The following is a 13,920-nucleotide window of genomic DNA, read 5'->3' on the forward strand; positions in this document are numbered from 1 at the left end:
AATACGTTGGATCATTTTCTTACCGTAAGTACAGCCGGAGGGTGTTGGAGATGAGAAAATGGGTGGATATTACCTAAAGGCAGCTACCTGTATTGTTCACCCATGAGGGATATTGATACATGTAATAGGGGTTATATTTCATTCCATGTGAGTCCCCATACTATTACCCTCGCCAAACCTACCTCAGCACCATTGTGCTAAAACGCATCTACCTCTAATGCAATTACTCATCATTAATTTGAACAATGCAATATTCTGACACATGGAAGTGTACCTCTTACAGTAACTTGATCTTCATTGGCTTCAGACTGCGATTTATTTCTTTGACCTAAGTTATCAACGCTGCTATAATACAGTATGTATAACAGATTCAAAAAATTTCAATAGTTCCTGAGAGTGCAAAGGAAATGATTCTAATATTAGCAGTATTGGCTGAAACTGTTTCCAAGTGTAAACTCAAAATTAGCAGCAAAAAGAAAAAGGCAATGGTTATGTCATGCCGCTCAAAATCTGAGGCTGAAATAACGTTCAGGTATTCAAAAACAGAGCAGCATCGCAGGTCACCAATGACAACAGAACTCATGAGGTAAAGAAAAGAATAGCCTTGGCTAAGAATGTCCTTCAAAGCAAAACGCATCTAATAAGCAGTAATTTCATAGACATAGAAACAAGGAAGGCATTTGTGAAGAACTTAATCCGCAGTGTACTCACGTAAGGATGTGAAAGTTGAACACTGGAAAAATTATTACAAGTAATGAAAATCATTTTATTTTCCGTATTGAAAGAATCTCAGTAATAATATAAGAGAATTTATTGGACTCCAACCTATTGAATAGGTTGGAGTCCAATAAATTCTCTTATATTATCACTGGAAAAATCCCAAGGACAGAGTTTGGAAGCATCAGACGTGTAAATATGGCCTGAACAATTTGGATGCAAAAGAAAAGAAACACTCTTCTTCTTATTCTTCTTCTTCTTCTTCTTCAATAAATAGATGAAAAAACAAGTCCCATTAAAGAAATTAACAGAGGCTCATAACAACTGTGCGTCACATTTTTTGACACGATGACTTCCTAAGTTAACATCCTTGGAGGGAAAGTTTTGGACAAGATAGGAACAGGACGACTAAAGCGAACTGCTCAAGACAGGACTCTGTCGTTGCAGCGACAAGGCTCAGCCTTTACAGGATTAAATAATACTTCATGATATATTATTGCGCAATACATATGGCCGTTATTCACGACCTTGTTATGAGGATAATTTTTGGTTATATTAATAATGAATGCAGTATTCGGGAGATAGTAGGTTCGAACCCCACTGTCGGCAGCCCTGAAAATGGTTTTCCGTGGTTTCCCATTTTCACACCAGGCAAATGCTGGGGCTGTACCTTAATTAAGGCCACGGCCGCTTCCTCCCCACTCCTAGCCCTTCCCTGTCCCATCGTCGCCATAAGATCTATCTGAGTCGGTGCGACGTAAAGCAACTAGCAAAAAAAAAAAAAAAAAAATGAATGCAGCAGGTAGAGTGTGGTTTTATTGTATGGAACGCTCACCGGGATTACTTGATACAAGAACTGGAAACGATTCAAAGGAAAGCAGCACGATGTGTTCTGGGTGATTTCCAACAAAGGTGTAGTGTTACAAAAAGTTTGCAAACTTTTGGGCTGGGAAGACTTGGAAGTAAGGAGACGAGTTGCTCGCCTAAGTGGAATGTTTCGAGTTGTCAGTGGAGACATTGCTTGGAATGAGAATAAGGTTGAATGGAGTTTTTAAAAGTAGGATAGATCTTGAAATAAGTATAAAATTGTAATTTAAGAGAACAAATTGGGGAAAATATTCATTTATAGGTAGAGGAATTAGGGAGTGGAATAGTTTATTAAGGGAGATATTTGATATATTTCCAACTTCTTTGAAATCATTTAAGAGTAGACTAAATAAAGAACTGTTAGGGAATCTGGCTTTCGGGTGACAGCCCTAAATGCAGATCAGTGGTGACTGATTGAAAACAGACTTTTGCATCATAAGCTCAAGGTCAGGGGACGCGAATAATTTCTGATAAAAACAAGTAACTGGAGGCTCCGGTGCAAAATGTCGTCAAGTCCACTGTTGCAAAAATGGGTTTCTGCATGATCTCTACAGAGGGCGATTGTCGGCAACTGCAGGTTTACTCATTTCAGACATTAACCTCGTATAATTCCGTGTTTGAGTCATTGACATATAGTGAGTGACAGTTTTAGATACAAGAAGTAAATAAATCATTAAAAAAATGCAGTTACGTTCAGTAAATTGAATAATAAAGTCGATAAGTGCAAATAATGAAGTCGCTCAGCCTTATACTTAAAATAGTGCGCTAGAATGCTTGAACCTGAACGTCGAATTTCCCTCAAAGATTAACTTACTTAAAAATTTTTATTCATGCTGTCTGTCATTAGTATTACCGTCCTATATAGTTGCAAAGAATTTTTCGCTTCATTGTTGAAAACATCTGTACCAGGAATCTCTACCTGTTGCCAAGTACTGTTTCGACATTGTTGGATATGTGGGACCTGAAAAGTGTATCTAGTTATATAAGGGAAGAGTGAGCAAAAATGGCTTTAAATTGCAAACATACGACAGACTTATCCTGATTAAGAACACAAAGCTTAAGGACATGGATCATCTGCTACAGTCCATTCCATAGGAGCACTTCGGGTTTTAGAGAGCAACTCGCTTTCGCTCGTTGGGGGCTCCGTCCCCAAACCCCCGGGTACTCTACATTACAAATGGACATTTCGAAATGGACTGTGGCGAAACGGTATGTCGCATCTACAAACGGACTGGCCTGCATAGTTAGTGCTAATATATTTTTTCATATATTGGCGATTTATTGTATGGATAGGAGTAAACTTTTCGATCTGGGGCAAATTTTACAAGTTGAACAATTATTTTATTCACTTAATAGTCAGCTACAGTCTTGAAACTTTCATAGGACCAAATTTATAGACCTCTTCATTCCAGGGACAGAAAATGCTATCCAGTTTTGATTGGATTTACTGTTTAGGCAGAAAGTACTTCGAAACGAAGGTCTGCAAAGGCAGATATTTTTCAGAGGTAAAAAGTTAAATGTGACAGGGTAACAGCTATAATTTCGCCATATTTCAATTTTCAGGTGCACCCGGAAATTTCATCCGCCATTTTGTTAGGTGGGGGGAGGGGGATAAAAATTAAAAATTTAACTTATTGGCATTTTTCACTGGGTTAGAGCCTAATAGTTATCAGATTTCCGATAGGGCCAGGGAATGGACACGCTAAATAGTGCAGACTTTCATTTGGACATTTAAGGCTGCCAAACGGTACGTCGTATCGAGAAACGGATTGCGAAATCAGACGACCCTTTTAGTCGCCTACATTACTGTCTTATACATGTTGTTGTACCTCCGCTATTTATACCAAAGAGAGAAGTGAACTAGAAAAGATCTACAATCTTGGTTATTTGAGGTTTTGCCGTATCTCCATGAGTTTCACCATAAATTGCTTAAGATGCATAAATTAGGCTGAAATTTTATTTGTGTTTCCACATATTCCTTCTGTTTTACCATACATTCAAGACAGCTAGAATAATGAAAGTCGATCTAAAAATGGCCAATGATCGTGCCAAGGAGCGTGCTGAATTTCGTGCATCTATTTGTCTAACGAGTGTGTGAATCAGTAAAATAATTTTTGGAAATTTAACAAAATTGAGCTAAACCTGGAAAATGAAGTTCAATCTGAGGTAGAAGGGGTCGATATACGACAAAAAGTTATAGGACCAAAGTTGTAGATCTCTTCATTTTAGGGCGCGAAAGTGCAATCCGTTTATTGATAGCAATTACCGTTCAGCCACAAGATAGCTCGAAACCAAAGTTTGCACCGTCATTAAATTTGGCTTAATAATTCGACCTTTCTACTGGGTGAAATATTACATATTTGAAAGTCTTGCAATTTCTACGTCGGTTACAGGCTAGGAGCTAGAACTTTGCCAAATTTTAATTTTGTAGGGCACTGCATCATGGCGTCCGCCATTTTGTGTGGGGCGAGGGGGCAAAAATTAAAAATTAGAATTGTGTGGAATTTTTCCGTCGGTTACAGGCTAATAGCTATCACATTGCAGAATTTCAAGTTCCTAGCTCATCTGGAAGGGTCTAACCCGAAATTTGAGTCCGATAATTTGCTCTGGTGCGGGGGGAACTAAATATGAAAAATTTAGACTTTTTGGAATTGTTCCTTGGGTTACAGCCTAATAGGTATCAGATTGCCGAATGCCAACATCCTAGTTCATCGGGAAGGATCTAACACGTGATTTCAGTCCGACATATTGATTGGGCGGGGGGTGGAGGAAATATTAAAAAAATTGAACTTTTGTAATTTTTTCTTGGGTTACAGCCTAATAATGTAGCTATCAAATTGCCGAATTTCAAGTTCCTAGTTCATCTGGAAGGGTTTAACACGAAATTTGAGTCCGAAACATTGATTGGGCGGGAGGGGGGCTAAATATTAAAAAAATGAACTTGTTGGAATTTTCCCTTGCGTTACAGCCCAATAGCTATTAGTCTGCCGAATTTCAAGTTCCTAGTTCATCTGGAAGGGTCTAACACGAAATTTGAGTCTGATATTTTCATTGGGCAGGGGTGGGCTAAATATGAAAACATGTACTTTTTGGAATTTTCCCTTGGGTTACAGCCTAATACCTATCAGACTGCCGAATTTTAAGTTCCTAGTTCGTCTGGAAGGGTCTAACAGTAAAAATGAGTCCGATATTTTGATTGGGCGGGGAGGGGGCTAAATATGAAAAAAAGAACTTTTTGGAATTTTTCCTTGAGTTACAGCATAATAGCTATTAGACTGCCGAATTTCAAGTTCCCAGCTCATCTGGAAGGGTCTAACCCGAAATTTGAGTCCGATATTTTGATAAGTAATATTTGACCTTTTGGAATTTTTCCTTGGGTTACAGCCTAATAGCTATCAGATTTCCGAATTCCATGTTTCTAGCTCATCTGGAAGAGAAGGGTCTAACCCGACATTTGAGTCCGATATTTTGCTTCTGTGGAGGGACTAAATATGAAAAATTTGAACTTTTTGCAATTTGTCCTTGGGTTACAGCCTAATAGCTATCAGATTGCCGAATTTCAAGTTCCTAGCTCATCTGGAAGGGCCTAACCCGAAATTTGAGTCTGATATTTTCATTGGGCAGGGGTGGGCTAAATATGAAAAATTTGAACCTCTTGGAATTTTTCCTTGGGTTACAGCATAATTGCTATCAGACTGCCGAATTTCAAGTTCCCTAGTTCATCTGGAAGGGACATTTGAGTCCGATATTTTGATTCGGTGGGGGGGACCAAATATGAAAAAATTTGAACTTTTTACGATTTTTCCTTAGGTTAAAGCCTAATAGCTATCATATTGCCGAATTTCAAGTTCCTAGCTTATCTGGAAGGGTCTAACCCGAAATTTGAGTCCGACAAATTGATTGGGCGTAGTGGGGGCTAAATATGAAAAATTTGAACATTTTGGAATTTTTCCTTGGGTTGCAGCCTAATAGCTATCGGACTGCCGAATTTCAAGTTCCTACCTCATCTGGAAGTGGGCAAACATTAATGTCAGTGAGTGAGTCAGTGAGTCAGTGAGTCAGTTAGCCTTGTGGCTTTATACAATAGGGATTCCACCTGTGACATAAAACTCTGAAGAGGATCGTGACGAATATGAGATGTATACCACAATTAAATTGAGCACTATTGCTTGATTACATTTTTAAAACAATTTATTATTGTTAATTAATATCCTAATATAATGCCAAAAATAAGTCCCAAATTCATATTTTATTAATAAACCTCGTAATACACATAATAAATTCATGTTTATTTTGTTACCCGTCTTCTGTCTGTATTGTCGCTTTTTTAATGTGACATTATGATAACTTTTCTGCAAAAATGAAAAGTTTTAGTGTATAAAACTTGTTTCTTATCTCCTGCAAAATTAGATAAAATGGACTTAATCTCGTCTTGCATTTGAGCCTCCAATTATGAATTCTACTGCTGACATTAATATTTGTGTTGACTATTTATTTATTTATTTATTTATTTATTTATTTATTTATGTATTTATTTATTTATTTATTCAGTCTTCAGCCCATAGGTGAGCTGGGTACTCATCTAGGTTATACTGTTGTAAATAGCGAAAACTTGTGGGAGAGCTAAAACGAGACTTTCTGGGCAAGATGACGTGTGACGTAGTTTTCCATTGCTCTCCTCACTGAGCCAGAATGTGTTATTGGAGCATGATGAACACTATGAGTGACGCTTTGATAGTATCCATATGAGATTGTCATGCTCTATACGCCCATACCTCATCCACTACCATTATATCCAGTAACAAATAGTTAAGTATTAGACGGTAACTGCTTTCTCCTGTATAGCATTGAATATCTCGATTTCTTGACCTAAAATAGTCCAGTATAAATTATTTTTTGAATCATCTTCTTAATATTGGATTCTACTCACAGGTTTACTTATATGATTATAAAATGGATGAATTATAACCATGGAAAATATAAATGAAAATCAAACTGTTGGAGTCAGATCTAGAAAAGCTTTATTGAATCTAAAGAACATGTCCATTACAGATACGAAACAGAGGGGCTTGTAGTATAGGGTACCTTTGGATCATTATTGTACAAAACAAATCAATATTTATCAGTCTTGTTTCAAATTAATAAGTAAATAAATAGATCTATATTTTGTAGTTATGAACAAGATATTTCATTGTCTTGGAGCTTCGTGACACACTAGACCATTTCTCCAACGACATCTGCTTACAAAACTCCATAAATATATGTCCCATCATGCACGTATATATTTTACAATATTTTCTTAGTCGATATAAACTATGACGAACAGAAACTTTGTTATTCTGTAATATATATCTATTAACTATCATTCACATTTAATTTTACTTACTACAAATAGGAATAATAAGCTAATTATATACATAGATAGAGGATATTCACATTTATACAACACAAACGACATGTATATACCTTATTGTAATTAACAAATAAGATACATCTAAATTCTAGTTTACTTCAACACTCTTTCAAGAGAGTTTTTTCAGTCATTTCCGGTTTTTCTCTGACAGATTAATCCACGTAGGAATAACAATTCTGCAGTTCCGAAGTAGTTGGTCACAATCGGACATTTACACGTGTAACCTTGTGTAAAATATTCTCTTCCTACCAGACTAATGAAGTGGTTTCTTTTTATTTTTAATAATACAGGATTACCCAAAATTTCGTTAATGTTTGACAGGCAATACTTCAAGGAATATTGGAGGTAGAGATGTAATAATGGACACACACATGATTGTCATAACTTGGGATTTTATTAACACCAAAATAAAGTACACAGAATGACCAACAGATGGCAATGACAGCAACACGTCAGGTACAAATGGCCATACATGCTTGACATCACCTGAGGTTTTATTGATACCAACAACGAATGCACAAACAGGCCAACAGATGGCTCTGGACAGCAACACGCCAGTGATGGCACATGAGACCCGCGTATGGTATAAAAGGAGCTGTAGTGAAATAATCCACCTGCAATCGCGGCATGCTGACGTTACCAGAAAAGGAGCCTTTATTTACTTTATTTTGTGTCAATAAAACCCCATGTCATGCCGATAATGTATGTCAATTATTAACTGTCTACCTCCAGTATTTCGTCCAGTATTGCCTCGCGAAATATTAACGGATTCTGGGCACCCTGAATATCTTTGACGTTCATTGGAACCATACATATGGAACACCTTATTTTGATTGTGTGAGTGGCTATTTGAAACTGGAAATTCCAGTTGGCCCAACTATTTAGGAAGTCATTTATTCCTTGATTCCTCACGGTTTCTAATGGTAGACTTTAAAGGAATTTGGATATGAAAATATACTCAAAGTAATTATTTCAAAGTCAATTTCCTCAAGCATTTTCACTTAATTTTCACGCAATTACAAAATTAAAAAGGCAATTCACAATTGTTGTGTTAAATATCTTTCGCCGACAAGGAGTTAAGCATTTTATTAGTTGAAGACAATTCGTCGATGCGCCTAGAAAAGCGTGATTCTATTTCAGCTTAGAACTCTGACCAGAAAGGCTCTGTCATCGAAGATCCAGTATTGCATGAACTGTATCAACGGATTTTCGTTCGAAGTCACATATGTGCTGCGGGTCAGTCTTTCTTCCCTCAACATTTTCTCTTAACAATATTTTGAGGTGCAACGACGGCATATGAACATAATCTTCAAATTTAAAAAAATCAGATTATGGAAGAGACATTTTAAGAAATGTTTCATAAAGCAGTATCAAATTTAAAATGTTTACCCTTATATTCACATGATTTCCCTGTCCATGTTGTCAGACCCGCGTTCGATTTCCGAATCGGCAAGGGATTTTATTAATTTATTTAGCTCGGGACTGGATGTTTAGTGTTCGCCTTAACACACTTCTTCATTTACATCTACTACATCACACCAACAACCACCACAGCAGTGAACACAACTCTCCACGCAGGACTGGCGTCAGGAAGCGTACTCGCCAGTAAAACTTGGCTTAATGTGCATTAGTCCTGGCCACAAATTATTGGGAAAAGTCCAGGAAAGAAATTATTATTATTATTATTATTATTATTATTATTATTATTATTATTATTATTATTATTATTATTATTATTATTATTAATATTATTATTCCTTGTTCGTATCAGCCTACTGAGGACCACGCTATTTCAGCTGTCTTCTCTCGACTTTGATCTTTGCCCAGTGCTCCTTCATTCGTTGCCGGTTTTGCTCTTTTCTTTCCTCTCTCCACGTCTTTCCCGTCTTTATCTTTGGCCTTTCTTGAAAACCCTGGTGGTCTTTCAGTTCCCTCCTGAGTGGGTTGTGTTCTTGTATATCGTCATAAGTGATACACATCTCCTGTAGGCCCCTTTCCAACACCTTGAACCAAGTTGGCTGAGTTTTCTTATCTTTAAAATAGGTAAAGAATTATTATTATTATTATTATTATTATTATTATTATTATTATTATTATTATTATTATTATCATTATTATTATTATTATTACTACTACTACTAGGGGCTGCCTGGGCGAGGTGGTAGAGGCACGCTGGATTCACCTGGAAGGATATGGGTTTGATTCCCCGTCAAGAGTTGGAACATTCAAGAAAGGATATTTCCACTTCTGTGGGTGCATATGACCCTGAGGATGACTGAGAGTACACCAAAAGTGAGTACCGTTCTACCCCAGCAACTGCCGATATTACGGATAGTGCCTCCAAGGACCTTCATGGCCTGTACGGAAATTACTTCGCTTTATTATTATTATTATTATTATTATTATTATTATTATTATTATTATTATTATTATTATTATTATTATTATTTCCACAATACTGCGCCCAACTAAAGAACGCGATTGAACTTATTTTAACAGATGAACTTGCTTTCTTCTCTTCCCATAGCCTTTGCACCCTTTCTCTTTGATTTTTCTTCTGTTCTTCCGTCCATGCGGTATTGATTCTCATCATGGATTGTTCAGCAAAATGCTGTTTGTTCACGAACGTTATAAAGTTAGGCTTGTTTCATATAATTTCGTCTGTTAAGTTGATTTCTCCAAGGTCTTTATCAATTTCCGGTTATTCTTGACGTTTAGTGAGGAGACATGATTAGATATTCGTTTAGTAAGTCTTTCATTGTCCATTCTTTGAATATGGCCATAAAATTTCAATAGTCTTTTTCTGATAGTGTCTTGTATTTTCTCAGAATGCTGGTATACCTCAAGAAACCCCCTTTACATCCACTCTCCTATGCATATTGCGCCGAAGGTTTTACAAAGGTTTTTTTCCTGTTTTTTCTAAATTTTTAGTCAGTGATCTGTCTCCAATGATCAGAGTTTCTGATGCGTACAGTGCCTCAGGCTTAATTACCGTGTTATACTTTTTAATTTAGCGTTCCGCGCTACTGATTTTTTATTGTACCGTTCCATATGATTTTATAGCCTTTTTAATTTAGAAATTATGTTATTATAGTTATTATCACATGTCTTTGCTGGCGAGAGCTAGTGTTTACAGTGCACTATATTTTATGGTATGGGCTAGAGCAATTTTGTTACTTTCATTGATCTCTCTGTCTTGGTTTTGACAATACGAAAGTGACTGAGGTATGAACGATGCTAGTGATGTCATTCCTTATGCAGCCAGTCCCTGCTATGAATGTTGTGAAAATGTTGTTCATGGGGTCGGTTGGTGCATACATTGCAGAGGGCTTGGCAGACAATAGCAACTGCTGGCTCAGTGAGGAAAGCAACGGGAAACTACCTCACTCCTCATTTCCCTACCACGCCTCTTCAGGGATGCCTCGGCCATCTATTACAGCTAATGTTGGAGATGTTGAGGATCCAACCAGCCTTCGGTCTGATGACTGAACATATATACATTACCATCTATTTCATTAACCTTCGTACCGAGTGAGTTGGTTGTGCGGTTAGGGGCGCGCGAACTCCATTGTCGGCTGTCTTGAAGGTGGTTTTCCATTGTTTCCCATTTTCACACCAGGAAAATGCTAGGGGTGTACGCTAATTAGTGCCACAGCCGTTTCCTTCCCACTCCTAACCCTCTCCTATTGCATCGTCGCCATAAGACCTATCTGTGTCTGTGCGACGTAAATCAACTTGTAAAAAATTACCTCTCGTATCAGTTGCACTTCAGCGGATATCACCAGGCTGAATGAAAATCCTTCCACCCCTCAGTGGAGAAGTAAAATCCTCCAAGTATCCCTATACCAGGTTAACGTTACAGTTCTCAGCTTCTCGGTGCCGTGCTACTGTTCTCTGGACGTGACCTCACACTCTTGTTTGAGAAACACACGTACAATTAATCAACACAAGGCCATGTGTTGGAGGTACATAACAATGGCTAAGTCCTTTGTTTGAGTCAAAGCGTGTATTGCCCCTTAAGACAGCTGCTGTAAATAAAGCGGGAGTATAATGGCTCACCTTTGTACTGTGGCACAAAACTAAGTCAACGTGTTAAATTCATTAGCCACGCCGAGGTAATTGTTAACCTGAGTTCTGGACCGTGTGGGTATGTTGACACGAAGTCCACTACAAGTGTTGTGAATACGTAATGTAGCGTAAACTAGAGGAATGTGACAGAATGAAACAACCAAGTCGACATTAAAAAAACTGTCGAAAATCGTGGGCGTGCCGTACACGAGTTATGGTAAACTCAAATGCTACCAGAAGGCATTCAGTGAAAGTTGAGAGCAGATGACGCAACAACAACTTCAGAGAGTACAAAGTACAGCAGTGGAAAACGTGGCTCTCTTCATTTTAAAAAATAATTACCATCATAGAGACATCGAAACCAACGACAAAAAATAGTTAGTATTTTATATATTTTAGGTACTAGTAGGTTAGATGAAAACTTACTGGAGCGGGTAACAAATGTAGTCTATCCTGCACAACGTTCATGGTACGAGTTGAGTTTTGTGTAAATGCTAGATTTGCATCCCATCAGAACCCCTTGGATTCATGTTACTCTTGGTACATAACGGAAGAACAGGCTAGACTACATTTCCTAATAACCAAATTACCGTCGAAAAATGCGTTGTCTATATTTGTTATTATTATTATTATTATTATTATTATTATTATTATGATTTAATAAACGTAAATACTGCCTCTGTTGTGGGTGAAATTGAAAAGAAAAACAAATGTTATCACCTGCGCTTTTTAATTACAATTAATAAAATCATTAATAATAACCTTAACGTCCCTCTAACTACATTTTCATGGTTTTCGGAGACGCCGAGATGCCAGAATTTAGTCCCTCGGGATTTCATATATGTGCCGGTAAATCTACCGACACGAGTCTGACGTATTTGAACACTGTATAAGTTATGTACATGTATACTCGTCTAGTGGTTAAGTGTAAGAGAGGGCCTTGAGCCCTAACTTCGCCACCAATAAAGGCATTATCTATCTATCTATCTATCTATCACCTTAAAAATACCACCGGACTGCTAAGCTGGGGTCAGAAAACCAGAGCTTTACGGTCTTAGCCAAACAGTCCGGTGTTGTACAGATGTTTTATTATTGATACAGTTGATAATAAAATTAACTGTGCTATACAATTCGATATTTTAGCATAAAAGGGCAGATTTAAATTTGTTTTAATAAGTTTGTAATAGATTTTTGCTGCAGTCGCTTAAGTGCGGCCAGTATCCAGTATTCGGGAGATAGTAGGTTCGAACCCCACTGTGGGCAGCCCTGAAAATGGTATTCCGTGGTTTCCCATTTTCACACCAGGCAAATGGTGTGGCTGTACCTTAATTAAGCCCACGGCCGCTTCCTTCCCACTTCTAGCCCTTTCCTGTCCCATCGTCGCCATAAGACCTATCTGTGTCGGTGCGACGTAAAAGCAACTAGAAAAAAAAAGTAGATTTTTGCTTGCCTGCCGACTGTATTATTCTCACCACCACATTACACATTCTCCGTAGAAGTAACACAGCAGCGCTTTAGGTTTCTTCCTCGTTGCTCCACATATTATTTTAATACTACTTCATATTATTATTGTTTGGCATCACCTTCATCAACTGCTTTTTCTTCCCCTTCTCTTTTCTCTTTACCGTTGTTATGCCTTCATCAGTCGCATCTGCGCATTTGTTTCAGAAAAGGTTGCCATGTTTTCAATGCTTATTTCTGAACTCATAATTTCTCTCTGACTCCTCCTTAACAAACAAAACTTAGTAACATTTTGCAACTGTACGCACTTGTGTTGAACTTTTCCCAAATTTGTGTCGGGTCCTATGACAATAGGTGTTGTTTGGAGCGCTAGAGTACAGTCTGGGTTAGATAAGTGTGAATCCCTGTGGGTGAGGCTGGTAAAATACTACCACTGTATCCCTTGCGTGTCGTAAAAGGCGACTAAAGAGGAGACCAGGGGCTCTAAACTTAGGAGCGAAGGTTGGCGACCACGATTCCCCGATCTGAGTCTGGCATTGCTTCTACTTGTGTCAGGCTACTCACTTTCATTTTTCCCAACCGTGCTCCTTTGATGAACTCTTGTTTATTTTCCGAACTCGACGGTATTAGATTTCGAGTCCTAGAGTGCCTTTCATTTTCACACCCTTCATGGTCGTTGTCTTTCTTTGGCCGATACCTTCATTCTTCAATGCACCGGACCTGTTTCACTTTTTCCTCTGATTACTGCCATCAGAGGATTCTTGCCCAGCTGAACTTCCTGAGCGAGTTGGCAATGCGTTTAGGGGCGCGTAGCTGTGAACTTGCATTCGGGAGAATGTAGGTTCGAACCCCACTGTCGGCAACCCTGAAGATGGTTTTCCTTGGGGTTTCACACCAGGCAAACGCTGACGCTGTACCATAATTAAGGCCACGGCCGCTTCGTTTCAACTCCTAGTCCTTTCCTATCCCATCATCGCCATAAAACCTGTCTTTGTCGGTGTGACGTAAAACAAAGTGTTAAAAAATAATCAGCAGCACCATCGGATATCTACCCGTAGCGTTCAGACTATCTGAAATCACCACATATACAGTGTAGGCCTACTACGGCATGGAATAATCAGTTTTGTAGGTGAAAATTATTTTATACACTCTATTGTCCGACTCCTGGGCTGAAAGGTCAGCGTTGAGGCCTTCCGTTCAGAGGGCCCGGGTTCGATTCCCGGCCTGGTCGGGGAATTTGAGCGAGTCTGATTAATTCTTCTGGCTCGGGGACTGGGTGTTTGTGTTTGTCCCAAAAGGTTCACCTTCATATTCAGACACCACACTACACTACCACCCATATTAGAAACACGCAATAGTGATAACATCCTTCCATAAAGGGTTGGCGTCGGAGA

The sequence above is a fragment of the Anabrus simplex genome, chromosome 1 (assembly GCF_040414725.1).
Source record: "Anabrus simplex isolate iqAnaSimp1 chromosome 1, ASM4041472v1, whole genome shotgun sequence".
In the NCBI taxonomy this organism is placed as follows: Eukaryota; Metazoa; Arthropoda; class Insecta; order Orthoptera; family Tettigoniidae; genus Anabrus; species Anabrus simplex.